General features: G+C 46.1%; 1 protein-coding gene and 1 non-coding gene across 8 annotated transcripts in view; one reads left to right on the top strand and one right to left on the bottom strand.

Annotated features, from left to right (window-relative positions):
• NPAS2 (neuronal PAS domain protein 2) overlaps positions 1–14,203 on the top strand; it is a 268,685-nt gene that overhangs the window by 115,998 nt on the left and 138,484 nt on the right. The window lies entirely within an intron of this gene.
• Positions 4,212–4,286, bottom strand: TRNAG-ACC (transfer RNA glycine (anticodon ACC)). Its single transcript has one exon. It is a non-coding gene; the product is annotated as a tRNA-Gly (tRNA).

Below are 14,203 nucleotides of genomic sequence, written 5' to 3'. Positions count from 1 at the left end.
TTGTTTATGTGGCTTGTGTCCATGGATACTTACCATCTTGGAAATTAAAACTGAGAAACATTTAAAATAATTTTTTTTTTTTTTTCTGTACGCGGGCCTCTTACTGTTGTGGCCTCTCCCGTTGCAGAGCACAGGCTCCGGACGCACAGGCTCAGCGGCCATGGCTCACGGGCCCAGCCGCTCCACGGCATGTGGGATCCTCCCGGACCGGGGCACGAACCCGTGTCCCCTGCATCGGCAGGTGGACTCTCAACCACTGCGCCTCCAGGGAAGACCCTAAAATAATTTTTAATTCATCAAAAAATAGTGAACCTGAGAAAACCATCATTCAAAAAGAGTCATGGGGTTTCCCTGGTGGCGCAGTGGTTGAGAGTCCGCCTCCTGATGCAGGGGACACGGGTTCGTGCCCCGGTCCGGGAGGATCCCACATGCCGTGGAGCGGCTGGGCCCGTGAGCCATGGCCGCTGAGCCTGCGTGTCCGGAGCCTGTGCTCTGCAACGGGAGAGGCCACAGCAGTGAGAGGCCCGCGTACCACCAAAAAAAAAAAAAAAAAAGAGTCATGTACCAAAATGTTCACTGCAGCTCTGTTTACAATAGCCAGGACATGGAAGCAACCTAAGTGTCCACAGACAGATGAATGGATAAAGAAGATGTGGCACATACATACAATGGAATATTACTCAGCCATAAAAGTAAATGAAATTGAGTTATTTGTAGTGAGGTGGATGGACCTAGAGACTGTCATACGAATTAAGTCAGTCAGAAAGAGAAAAACAAATACCATATGCTAACGCATATATATGGAACCTAAAAATAAAAAATAAAAAATGGTTCTGAAGAACCTAGGGGCAGGACATGAGTAAAGATGCAAATGTAGGAATGGACTTGAGGACACAGGGAGGGGGAAGGGGGAGCTGGGACGAAGTGAGAGAGTGGCATGGACATATTTACACTACCAAATGTAAAATAGATAGCTAGTGGGAAGCAGCCACATAGCACAGGGAGGTCAGCTCGGGGCTTTGTGACCACCTAGAGGGGTGGGATAGGGAGGGTGGGAGCGAGGGAGACGCAAGAGGGAGGGGATATGGGGATATATGTACATGTATAGCTGATTCACTTTGAACTAACACTGTTAGCAGAAACTAACACAACATTGTAAAGCAATTATACTCCAATAAAGATGTAAAAAAAAAAAATAGTGAAAAGTGCATTGCATTCTAACATAAAAATACTGTGTTTCCTCAAACAGTATAATTTAGTGAGAAGGGTGGCATTGTTTGAATTTTTGCAAATCTTTTTATTGTCCGGCTTACCAGAAGGGAGCTATCACCTGTTAATATCCTCTGAAAGACCCCACTGCACACTCTTGAGAAAATGAGATTGAAAAAGACAAATAATGTCTTTGTATTATTATAAAATAGCTTTGACTCTGGCTCTTCTGAAAAGGTCATGAGCACCCCAGGGGTCACTGGTCCACTCTTTGAAAACTGCTAACGTGGAGCAGTTAGTTGAACCAGGATATTCTTGAACGTAAGAACCCTGAACTCAACGAAAAATCTGTTCTCCGTGCCAAGGTGTGGACAGTCCCTGTGAGGAAGTGTGCTATGCCACCTGCCCAAGCTGGTGTGATCCTTTGGCCACCTTCAACCTTCCCTCTGTCCTGGGGACACAGTCTGGCCTCCTGTCTGCTTAGATGGCGTGAAAGCTCTACTGACCTGCTCTTGCCCTCTGGGCAGCTCACATGGTTCCCTGACCAGGGGTCACTGACACGTTCTACTTGCTACGACACCTCTGCTCAACCCGGGCGACCTAGTCACACCGACCACCACCACAACACCAATGAAAAGAAGAAGGCGAGCTCTTGAACAAACAGAACCCTAGTCAAAAACCCAACCCTTTGGCCCCGTCTCAGAGAAGCATTTAGAAGAGGGGCCGTTCCAGGAGCTTGGTGCTGTTGACTGAATCTTCAACCACACGCACCACGTCATGCTTCCACGGACTTGGCAACCAAGGGCACTCTGTACAGGAAGGACAATTGGCATTTGAGGAACAAGGGTCTCCTGTTTGGACCGAGACTTCGTGCGTTTTAGAAGGCTGGAACCTGGAGCAGTGCCGCAGAGGGAAATCTTGAGCTGACTCCAGATAGAACTGTTGACCTGCCCAAGTGCTTGCTTAGGCTCTGGCCCTGATACCTGCTTATTCCTGCCTCTGTACCGACTTTGACTCCAGCCAGTGACCCAACCCCCAGCCTGACCCCCCCCCAGTGTCCCCTCCACCCCCTCATTTGTGTTCACACTCAGCTCTTCCCCTTATGAATGCAGTGTTTCTCTCCTCATTGCCTGGCATCGATCCCTGCTGTCTAAACACACACTCAGCTGGAACCGGGCTGTGCCATCAGTTAGGGCTGGAAGATTGGACCTGGAGTGAGCAGCGTGACAAAGGAGTCGAGGCCAGAAAGGATAAAAGAGAACAATCGATTGGTGCAAAGGATTCCTGTCTACCTTCCGCTTTTCTCTTTGAATGCTCCTGACACAGTGTGTCAAGAGCAGGCCTCTCCTGAGTCACTTGTTTACTGTGTGATTTCATTCCCCTCCCTGGAAAAAGAAATACTAGGGAAGTAGAGCTGAGTTCATTTTCCTCCTGTCCAGCCCCCTTTCTGCTTTTTTCCAGCAAAGCTTACCCCCAGCCGCAGGCCCAGAGATTTCCATCAAGGAACCTCTACGTCCAGCAGTCTCAGAGTTAACCTGGCACGTTGAGATGAACACAGATGCTGGTGCTTTCTTTTCGCAAATCGCGTCTGAACCTGAATGCAGGATGATTAGGCTACACTCGCTTGCCAAGTAGGACATACGCCACAAAATGTTCAGAATTATTACAGTGCCCCAAGGAAAGGCAAGAGGACACCTAGTAGTAGGGGTATCGTTTTTGTTCATGTATGCATCCCATCATTCAGGCATAGTTACTGAGTGCTGTAATGTGCTGCCAGACATTGATATATCTGTAAACAAAACAAAGATTTTTGCTCTCATTGTACTTACATTCTAGACAGTAACAAGTCATCATCCGTCCAAAATTCTGGATGAAATTAGTCTTTTCTCTAGATTCTCGGTGGTCACTTTGGTTGTTGTAGCTTCTATACTGTTTCTTGTTTGCCTTGGGGGAGATGTCCAGGGAGCTGAGTATGAGTGAGGAAAACAGAGCTTGTTCTCTTTGATGATATCAGGCACACTGTTCTAAAGGCAATAGTTTACAGATTAAGTTATTTTGTAACCAGCATGATATCTGGTCACCTTACAACTAGTTGAATTTGAAATAGTTGCTCCAAATCCTCTGTTAGGAACACTGAAAAATAGTGTACTCTGACCTAAAAAAGCAACTTTCTAGATGGTCAATATTTGTTTTCTGTATGCTTGAAAAGAGTGTTTAGTCTTCCATTATTGGGTGCAATATGTCATGTATGTCCATTAGATCTCTGCCGTTCGATTTTATATATACTAATTGTTGTATTGCCTGATATATCATTTATGAGATGAGATATGTCAAACATGTGAGTGTGATAGAAGAGTTGTCAGTTTCTCCTTATAGTTCATTACTTTTTGCTTTATATATTTTGATGCTCTGTTGTTAGGTGCATACAAGTTTAGGGTTCTTTTCTCTTCCAGGTGAATTGAAACTTATAATATTCTGTGACCCTCTCTTATTTCTAGTTGTGCTTATTGCCTTAAAGTCTATCTATCTGATATTAATAGAGGTACACCATATTTCTTTTGTTAGTATTTATCTGGGATTTGTTTTTTCTCCTTTTATTTTTTAGTTCTCTGTCCTTACATTCAGAAATGTTTCTGGTAAACAACATTTGCTGGTTTCTTAATAAGCATGTCTGGTGATCACTTTTTTAAACTGGAGAGAATAGTCCATATCTTTATTATGATTACTGAGATATTTTAATTAATTTATTTTTTAAGAACTCTTTTTTTTTTAAACTCTTTTTTTTTCTTTTTTTGTGGGACCTTCCCGGACCGGGGCACAAACCCCTGCATCAGCAGGTGGACTCTCAACCACTGTGCCACCAGGGAAGCCCAGAACTCTTTTTTTAAAAAGTATTTATTTGGCTGCACCGGGTCTTAGTTGAGGCATGCGAGATCTTCGTAGCCTTGTGTGGGATCTTTAGTTGTGGCATGTGGGACCTTTAGTTGCAGCATGTGGGATTTAGTTCCCTGACCAGGGATCGAACCTGGGCCCCCTGCATTGGTAATGCGGCGTCTTAGCCACTGGACCACCAGGACAGTCCCTTTAATTTATTTTTAATCATTTTATAATATACTTGATATTTGTCCCACTTTTTCTGCTTCCTTTTTTCTCTTTTTCTTCCTCCTTTTGGATTTTTCTTTTTTGCTTCATTACATTTTCCCTCTAATTTGCATTTATAATGTCTATGCCTCTGAGTTTAATAACTACCCTAGTATTTTAACATGAATACCAGAGTTCAATATTAATAATATTTTTCTTCTTCCCACCAAACACAAGGACCTTAGAATGATTTATTACGTACATGCTGTTGTTATCCACCATTTTATTTCCATCTTTTTGCTCCCTAAATTGGTCATTATTATTAGTGTAAAGCACAATATCTTTTCCCACCATTTCTTCTTGCCTCTTAGAACTCCCACCTGGGATAATTTCCCTTTTTCTGAAGGATATCAGTTAGAATTTAGTTTGCTGAGAGCTTGTTAGCGGAAACTCCTTTCTCTCCTGCATCTGAAATCTCAATTTTATCTCAATTCTTGAAAGACATTTTTGTTGGGTAAACAACTCTAGAATGATGGTTATGTTCTCTCATCACGTTGAAGTTAGTATTTTCCTGTTATCTGGCTTCCACCGTTGTGCTTGCAAAGTCTGGCACCAATCCAGTTGTTGTTCCTTTTAGGTGATCAATGTTTTCTCTGTCTGGCTTCATGTAAGATCATCTCTCTGCCTTCGGTGGTCTGCAGTTTCATGGTGATTGTCTCTAGGAGTAGATACATTTTTATTTATTCTACTTAGGATTGTTGGGCTTTCTGAATCTAAAGATTCATGTTTTTCATAAATTTTGGAAATTTTTCTTTTGAATATTTCCTGTTCACCGTTCTCTCCAGTATCTCTCACTAGAACCAGTTTGACATGTATTAGGTCTCTGTCTGTTAGACCTCATTGCCCTCTGTATCTCTTAAATTACCTTTTCTGTTTTCCATCGTTTTGTCTCTCTATTCTGCAATCCAGATAATTTCTTCAAATCTGTCTTAAACTTTACTGATTCTTGCTCTACCTGTGTCTCAACTTAATTTTAACCAATCCATTGGGTAATTTAAGTTATTATATTCTTATTCTTTCTTCCTTTGTCAAAATTTCAAAATGTTTTGTCTTTCTTTTTTAGTAGTTCCTTGTTCCTTGCTTTTATCTTCAAGCCTCTTGTGTATATCTTTATACATTGTAAACATACTCATTTTATAGTTTAGGTGTGATCCTTCCAATATTTGGAATCACTGCAAATCTGATTGTGCTCTTTATTGTTTCTGCAAGTGTCCTTTTTCCTTGCACATTTTGTAAATTTTGACTGGGCTCATATTCCTTGGAACTTGATCTGTGAAAATTTTTTGAAGCTTGGGTTAAGGTTACTTTCCTCTAAAGAGGATTTGGGTTTGTTCTGCTCTGCACCTGAGTCCTGTCAACCTGAAGCCACTTAAGTTCTCTTATAGCTTTTCAAATCGCACAAGTGGAATCTGGGCCTGAAACCTATGTGAAGACCATCTTGTGATTATGACTGTTTGGGAGAGATGATTCTTCTCCTTGGGATTGAAAAATGCAAATTCCTTCCTGTCCCTTCTGTGTAATCCTTCTCATTCCCATCCACACTGATAATAGCCCTCCTTTGAGATCGAGCTTTATGCAAGGGTCTCCTATTGGTTTCCCAACATGGACAGGCTTTGTCTCTTTCCTTCTGCCTCATCCTACACAGTGTCATATCAAAGGTCAAGGTCACCAGGATTCGCCTCCTAGGAGAACCTAGCTTCAACCTCATTTACTCCCAGGACCCTGGACTCCACTCTGTGTTTGGCCTGTACAGACTCCTGTTTTCTTATCAGCTCAGTAGTGATTCGGATTTTTTTTTTATTCTTTTATCCTTCCTTTTTAGTTGACTTCAGCAGAGGGTTGTCCAAAGTATCTGGAATTAGAACCATGTACAGTTAATCCGCATTCTCTGTTTTGAAGGCCAAGGGTCGCCATCTTGTCTCTCGCAGATGCCACCTCTTCCATCCAGTTGCTCAACCGAAGGGTGGCTTGGACAGGCCCCGTCTTCTTCCACATCTTTTGTCCTTCAACACCCCTGGCCCGGCCATCACTCTAGTGTGAGGGGCTGTACGGATACCAGCAGACATGGATGTGGCAAAGGCTGATGCTGTAGACTCTCCTCCAGGTGATGATTCCCGTAGGGGCTCGGTGCTTCCTTTTATGCCTCTGAATTGAGCTGTGTGACCCTTAGTGGCACCTTGGACTTTGGGTCAGGTCAGGGTCACGTCCTGTATCACTCAGGCCCGAGATCAATGACTCTTGGCTCTTTGTCACTGCTGTTCTGGCAGCCTCCTCCCAGGAGAGGCTAGTGTCCTGCCACACTGCCCCAGGCATCCTGTCACCCCTTTTCAGCCCCCTGGCTCTAAGGCAGGGGCCGGCATACAGCCTGCAGCTGCATCTCACTCACAGCCTGTTTTTGTAAATAAAGTTTTATTGGGACACAGCCCTGACCATTTGTTTTGCACTGTAATGTCCCACCCACAAAATTGAAAATATTTACTATCTATCCCTTTACAGAAAGCATTTGCTGGCCCTGCTCTGGGGCCTCACTAGGCTACTCTCCACTCCTTCAGCTCCTCTCTGGAGCATCCTGTATCCAGATGCCCCTTCTGCATTACCTGCACTCACAACCCCACCAGCTCAAGCCTTGCTCCCCCGATGGCTCCCTCCTTTCCTAAGCCTGGTCCTCATTTGCCCTTTGAAACACTAGAAATGCATCTCTGCTTTGTTAAAAGACAGTGAGTGGGGCTTCCCTGGTGGCGCAGTGGTTGAGAGTCCGCCTGCCGATGCAGGAGACACGGGTTCGTGCCCCGATCCGGGAAGATCCCACGTGCCGCGGAGCGGCTGGGCCCGTGAGCCGTGGCCGCTGAGCCTGCGCGTCCGGAGCCTGTGCTCCGCAACGGGAGAGGCCACAGCAGTGAGAGGCCCGCGTACCGCAAAAAAAAAAAAAAAAAAAAAAAAAAAAAAGACAGTGAGTGATGTGCCCTGAGAGACCCTCCCTTAATGAAGTTAGACTCTGATAGTCTCCGTGCCCCACCGGGAACCTTCCTCCACCCTGGAGTGGGTCTTCAATTTCAGACCTCTTGGGGAAGACAGGTATCTTGCCTCCATCTATTTACATATTCACGGCAAATACACGTTTCAAGCAGCAGACGTAGTCTTGGAAACAAGACAACAACAAACACGTAAAACACTGTTTTAGTGAGACGTTAAATAGCCCTTAATGGCATTAGAGGAGCTTTTCTTTTAAAGCAAAATCTTGAACAGTGGAGAATTAGTTTATACCGAAAACAATGCCTGTTTAGCAGAAGAGGCTCCTCTATGGCTGAAGGGACACAGGCCGTTGATGGCCTCATGGCCCGGAGCACGGACTGTGGAGCCAGACCGCTTGGTGGCGGTGCCACTCACTAACGGTGACCGTGGACAAGCCACTTAGTCTTGCTGTGCCTCGGTTTCCTCATCTGGGTAAAGGGGTCAGAGGGCCACTAGCATGATAAAATGAGATCAAATGTTTTAAAGTACCTAGAACAGTGCCTGGAACCTAGGAGGTCTTCACGTGTTAGCCATGATCACGTTATTTAATTTTTCTGAGCTTGTGTTTCCTCATCTGTAAAATGGACATCACAATAACAAACTTCTGTTTTGTTTGAGGAGTAACCGTGATGGGTTCAAAGCACCAAAACAGGGCAAATAAATGGTAGACAGATACTATTTTTTCAGGTTTCATTAATATTGATAATTGTCCCATATCTCTTTTTCCCTGCTGAGGCTATCTGTAAGTTCCTTTTTTAAAAAAATGGTTTCTTGGGCTTCCCTGGTGGCGCAGTGGTTGAGAGTCCGCCTGCCGATGCAGGGGACGCGGGTTCGTGCCCTGGTCCGGGAAGATCCCACATGCCGCGGAGCGGCTGGGCCCGTGAGCCGTGGCCGCTGAGCCTGCGCATCCGGAGCCTGTGCTCCGCAACGGGAGAGGCCACAGCAGTGAGAGGCCCGCGTACCACAAAAAAAAAAAAAAAAAAAAATGGTTTCTAGAAACATCCTCAATATGGTGGGCCTTCAGTGACTGCTTTTGGCTTGTTCTGTGGCTGAACACTGCATGAGAAGCCCAGAAAGGTGACTGTTATCTTTTCTACCAACTCTGTTTACCCAACACTCAGCCACCACCTCCAGGAAGCCATCCCAGATTTCTAAGCCCCACCACCTTGGCTCTTCTGTTACATCACACAATGACTTTATCTGTCTGCAGAGACAGAGACAGAGTTATTTGTCTGCCTATCTGTTGTGACTGGCAGACTGTTTGGTTCCAATAGGTACCAAAGACCTACTGGTTCTGCGCACACAAAAATAATTAACAAATAAACAGATGCCAATTAAAACTTCTTTGAGAATACACAATGAATATACCTATCTTAAGAATTGTTCATTATGTCTCATTTTCTCAACACGATTTCAGTCTCACAAGAGTACTCTATAAATAGATGCCTTTTTTTCTACCTGGCTCCAAATTGCAGAGTTAATGGAAATACGCACGCAAGATCACCAACGATATATGCCAATTCAGCCACGTTGTCCTTCAAGCTTCTGTGTTTTCTCCTATTCTTTACATTTTGTTCAAATGCCATTTCACTTATTAATGTCACCTCTAAATATTTTAGAATTATATTATTAAATGTTTAATTTTATAATAAGTCAATGGGGATTTGTTTGGTTTACACAATAAGCAGGGTTGCTGGACCCATGTCATGGAAGGTCTAAGTAAGCTCATAATCCCAATCACCACGCTTTATACAGGTGTTGTGTCTTCTCTGTTGCTCCTTGTTGGAACTTTCTACAGCTTTATAGAGCTTCAGAAGTGCTTAAGGACAGAAAGTAGCTTTACAGTTCAGTGAACCTGAAAAAATGGGAGGGGCTACTGGATGCTTTTTATCAGAGGGCGGTTTAAAATACGTAATCAAGTCTTGATTGTCTAGCAAGTAGAGAAGAGTAGTGGAATAAAACCCACACAATGGAATGTGACAAAGATTGATTACACTTGAACTTGTCATGTGCTGAGCACCCCACCTTGCCTCACCCAGGCTGGAGGCTTGGTTTCTGCTTCAACAGAGAAACTGGGAATTCTTATACAGCAATTACGATTTTAAGAGATAAAAATAAAGTAAGACATCAGTTTTCTACAAGCTTTCTTACAGCCCTGCAGTGTGGTAAAGGCAGGGAACGCCCAGAACCCGGGGGCTCTTCACCACAGGCTGGCTGCTAACCTGGAATTTCGGGTGCTCTAATACCGGGTTCCGGGCCGCAGCCTCAAGTGGGATGGATAGACTCTTGTGACCATGCAGTGGGCCTCCTGCTGGATAATTTGTTTGTCAAGTTTGTAGTTATTGAAACTGAGTTTGGAATCCTGGACATGTTGGCAGGTTGAAAAGAGTTCTTTTCATCATTTGTAGAATCAAAAGCTTAAGCACGCATGGCATATACACACACACACGGGACTATTTTGCAGCCATGAAAAGGAAGGAAATTCTGACACATGCTGCAACATGGATGAACCATGAAGACATTGTGCATTTTGAATGATGGTTTTCTCAGGGTTTATGCCCAGTAGTGGGATTGCGGGGTCATATGGTAGGTCTATTTTTAGTTTTTTAAGGAACCTCCATACTGCTCTCCGTAGTGGCTGTATCAATTTACATTCCCACCAACAGTGCAAGAGGGTTCCCTTTTCTCCACACCCTCTCCGGCATTTATTGTAGAATTTTTGATGATGGCCATTCTGACTGGTGTGAGGTGATACCTCATGGTAGTTTTGATTTGCATTTCTCTAATGATTAGTGATGTTGAGCATCTTTTCATGTGCCTCTTGGCCATCTGTATGTCTTCTTTGGAGAAATGTCTGTTTAGGTCTTCTGCCCATTTTTGGATTGGGTTCTTTGTTTTTTTAATATTGAGCTGCATGAGCTGTTTATATATTTTGGAGATTAATCCTTTGTCCGTTGATTCATTTGCAAATGTTTTCTCCCATTCTGAGGGTTGTCTTTTCATTTTGTTTATGGTTTCCTTTGCTGTGCAAAAGCTTTTAAGTTTCATTAGGTCCCATTTTCTTACTTTTGTTTTTATTTTCATTACTCTAGGAGGTGGGTCATAGTTCAAAAAGTCACATGCACCCCAGTGTTCACTGAAGCACTTTTTACAATAGCCAGAACATGGGAACAACCTAAATGTCCATCGACAGATGAATGGATAAAGAAGATGTGGTACATATATATATATAATGGAATATTACTCAGCCATAAAAAGAAACGAAATTGGGTCATTCGTAGAGACGTGGATGGACCTAGAGTCTGTCATACAGAGTGAAGTAAGTCAGAAAGATAAAAACAGATATCATATATTAATGCATATATGTGGTATCTAGAAAAAATGCTACAGATGAGCCTATTTGCAGGACAGGAATAGAAACGCAGAGGTGGAGAACGTACATGTGGACACGGGGGTGAGAGGGGAGGGTGGGATAAATTGGGAGATTAGGATTGACATGAATACACTACCCTGTGTAAAACAGCCAGCTAGTGGGAACCTGCTGTACAGCGCAGGGAGCTCAGCTCGGTGCTCTGTGGTGACCTAGATGGGTGCGATGCGGGGATGGGCGGGAGGTCCAAGTGGGAGGGGATATATGTACACATATAGCTGACTCACTCCATCGTACAGCAGAAACTAACACAACATCGTAAAGCAATTATACTCAAAAAAAAAAAAAAAAAGACATTGTGCTGAGTGAAAGAAGCCAGACACAAAAGGACAGTATTGCACAATCTCACCTGTACAAGGTTCCCAAGGTTTGTCAGATTCGTAAAAACAGGAAGTAAGATGGTGGTGGCCGGTGGCCCGTGGGGAGTGAGTGCTTAATGGCTACAGAGTTTCAGCTGGGGGGAGACGGGTGGTGGCGACGGTCACACAACACTGTGAGTGTGTTTAATGCCACTGAAGTGTACACTTAAAAAAGGCTAAGATGGGGCTTCCCTGGTGGCGCACTGGTTGAGAGTCCGCCTGCCGATGCAGGGGACGCGGGTTCGTGCCCCGGTCCGGGAGGATCCCACGTGCCGCGGAGCGGCTGGGCCCGTGAGCCGTGGCCGCTGAGCCTGTGCGTCCAGAGCCTGTGCTCTGCAACGGGAGAGGCCACAACAGCGAGAGGCCCGCGTACTGGAAAGAAAAAAAAAAAAAGAAAAAAAAAAAAAAAAAAGGCTAAGATGGTAAACTGTATGTTATGTATATTTTACCGCAGTTGGAAAAAAAAAAAAAAAGCTTAAGAGAACACATACCCGGCACTGGGGGGTCATGCAGATGTGGTTCTGAAGCCTCGTTACTTGGGCTCTCAGAAGGGTGCGAAGGGGCAGCTCCTTTCCCGAAGCTGGACAGAACCAGACCTGTGTGGTCCCTGGAAGCTTACACTTGTTGAGACCTGAAAGTGTGGGCAGGGCTGTGTTCTGCTGGCTTTGTAGACCGGAGGTGATTTACTTTGGCATTTTTAACAAAGATTTAAAGCTTGTGGAATTTGCCAGTCGGCCTGGCGTTAATGCCCCGGTTAAGCGGCGTATACTCTTTTACTTAAATACAGAGCAATAGCAGGCGGCATAAAAGCTTTCCCAGGGCTTTTTTTCCCCTTGAAGTAAAACACAAAGGGAGATGTGGATGAGGCCAAAAACACCCACGTGGAATCAAATACTCCGCAGAAAAAGCAAATTTCAAACCACACGATGTTAGCACAGAAGGGAAACGGAGACAGGTGAAAACGGTGCGCAGTGCACAGGGTTCGCAAGTGAGGGCTCTTGAGGTATTTTTAGCATCAACAACGCTATAAATCCTGTTTTCCCGGGACACTCCGGTGAATTGAATTATTTGCGTTTCTCTGCTCTTGCCACACGAATTGTTGGGTTTGATGGAACCAGGGCAGGCCTGCCTGAGCGGCGGCTGACCTCAGACAGAGAGGCCTACTTTGGGGTCAACTGGGCATTGCTGTTTCGTTGATCTGGCCCTTGTGGTGACACACTGGAGCCACAGATGCACTTCTCAGCATTTCTCCGGGGCAGACAGGACAATTGAAATGTTTGAACCGAAGCTCGTGGCTGGTACCATTTTGGGGGGCCAGAATGCGCTGCGTGGAGAAGTGTGTGGTCCCAGGCCGGCCTCTCGGGGCACCTCCACCGCTCCGGACACGCGGTCAGCGGGTGTCACCGCTGCGCTCCCTCCTGCTGGGCCCTCGGGGCACATGACCTCAGGTGTCGGCCTCTTCCTTTGGACCCGGCTTCCTGGCGAGGCTGTGTGTCTGAATCTCTCAGGGCTCCAGGGCTCTGTATTTTAGTGGCTCTCCGGCTTCGTTCAGCCACCCAGGCGGATCTGGGAACCACAGCTTTCCTCAGTTCTCTTCCATCAGTGGTAGCAAATAAAGAGCTTAAGTGGGAAGCTGGTGCATGATGGGTGGAGAGGCTGGGAGGGAGTGGCTGTTACTAGGGGCAAAGGGCCTGCGTGCCGGTGGCACAGCTCAGCTCTCGGGAAAGCCACACGGCGCCGACACCCATCTCCTCGGCGATCTCGCCTGCCTGGAACACGCAGCCAGACAGGGCACAGGACCACCCCCGCTGAGCTCCTCAGGCCTTGGAGGAGGAGGAGGAGGTCACCTGCTCTCCGGGGCTCAGGGAAGAAGTGCTGTGAAGGTGGGCAGGTAGCCCCAGTGACCAGAGAAGCTGCTGGCAGAATAAAGAGGCTTGGCATTCCAGGTGCACTTGACTTTGTACCCAGTCCGCCGTCAGGAGCCCCTCACCCCGAACGTCACTCATCACTATCATCTTGATGACCCTGAACCGCCAGGCAGAGGGGAGAGTTATGTTCACTTCACTCCGCGGAGGCAGACAGGGAGGTGCGAGGTCGCTGTGGGAATTGCTACAAACAACACGGAGAAAATAATTAGAGAACCTTCTGGACCACTTTGGCTCTGAGAACGATTTGTTCTCCTACACAGCTGAGCCACGTAAGGGCTGGCACAGCTGAAATTCATCAGCCCGCCCCTGGGTGGGCCCTGCAGCCCCGCGCCTTCCCCGGGACTCTCAGTTGAGAACAAGTGCGGCGACCCTCTCACTATCTCGCAGGGCCCCGCGTCCGCGTTTTCTGACGCTTTTGCACTCTGTGGTCGTCGCTGCAACCTTCAGCGGTGAATATGCCATGAGTCTTGGTTCAGCACCCTTCCTAACGTGTCTCAGGGCGTGCCATCGTTTTACTAAGATGCAGCTTTATCTTCAGTTGGTGAACCCTCCTGATTTTACTCCAGCCTGTAAGAACAGTACAGCACCAGAGACCAAGGAAAACAGATTTATCAAACAGGACTGAAACACGGTGGAATGTCTGAAAACTCTTATACAGCCTGGAGACTTCAGAATTTGTAAATTACCGGTGGTAGAGCTGAGCCCAGAACGCCGTGTGTTTGTGGACCCTCTGGACTCCTATGCTGATTGCAAAAAGTGGTGGCGACTCGGAGTTACCCAGCGTCCGTGGAAGGTTCTTTGGCAGCAGCTGAGATGGGCGGCTGGCAACAGAGGACAGTCTCCAAGAACTGGCTCAGTGCACGTGGCCGTGCAGGGGTCAGTGGCCCCCGGGCTCCAGATGCCAAGGAAGGCTGAGCAGGAGGAAGAAAGAATCTAGAGGGCTGTCCCAGGAGCTCAGCAAGGAGACGGAGGCAAGAGGGAGGAAGTTTTCCCTGATATTCATGCCTAATCAGGACTTCTACGGGCCGAGAGGAGATGGCGTCCCCATAACAAAATAGGCATGCTTTGGAAACAGCTGAGAACCCAGAAGACTAGTGGCTCATCTTAACAGCGTTGGGTGAGAA

The sequence above is a fragment of the Kogia breviceps genome, chromosome 11 (genome assembly GCF_026419965.1).
Source record: "Kogia breviceps isolate mKogBre1 chromosome 11, mKogBre1 haplotype 1, whole genome shotgun sequence".
In the NCBI taxonomy this organism is placed as follows: domain Eukaryota; kingdom Metazoa; phylum Chordata; class Mammalia; order Artiodactyla; family Physeteridae; genus Kogia; species Kogia breviceps.
This window is presented reverse-complemented; position numbering and strand designations above follow the sequence as displayed.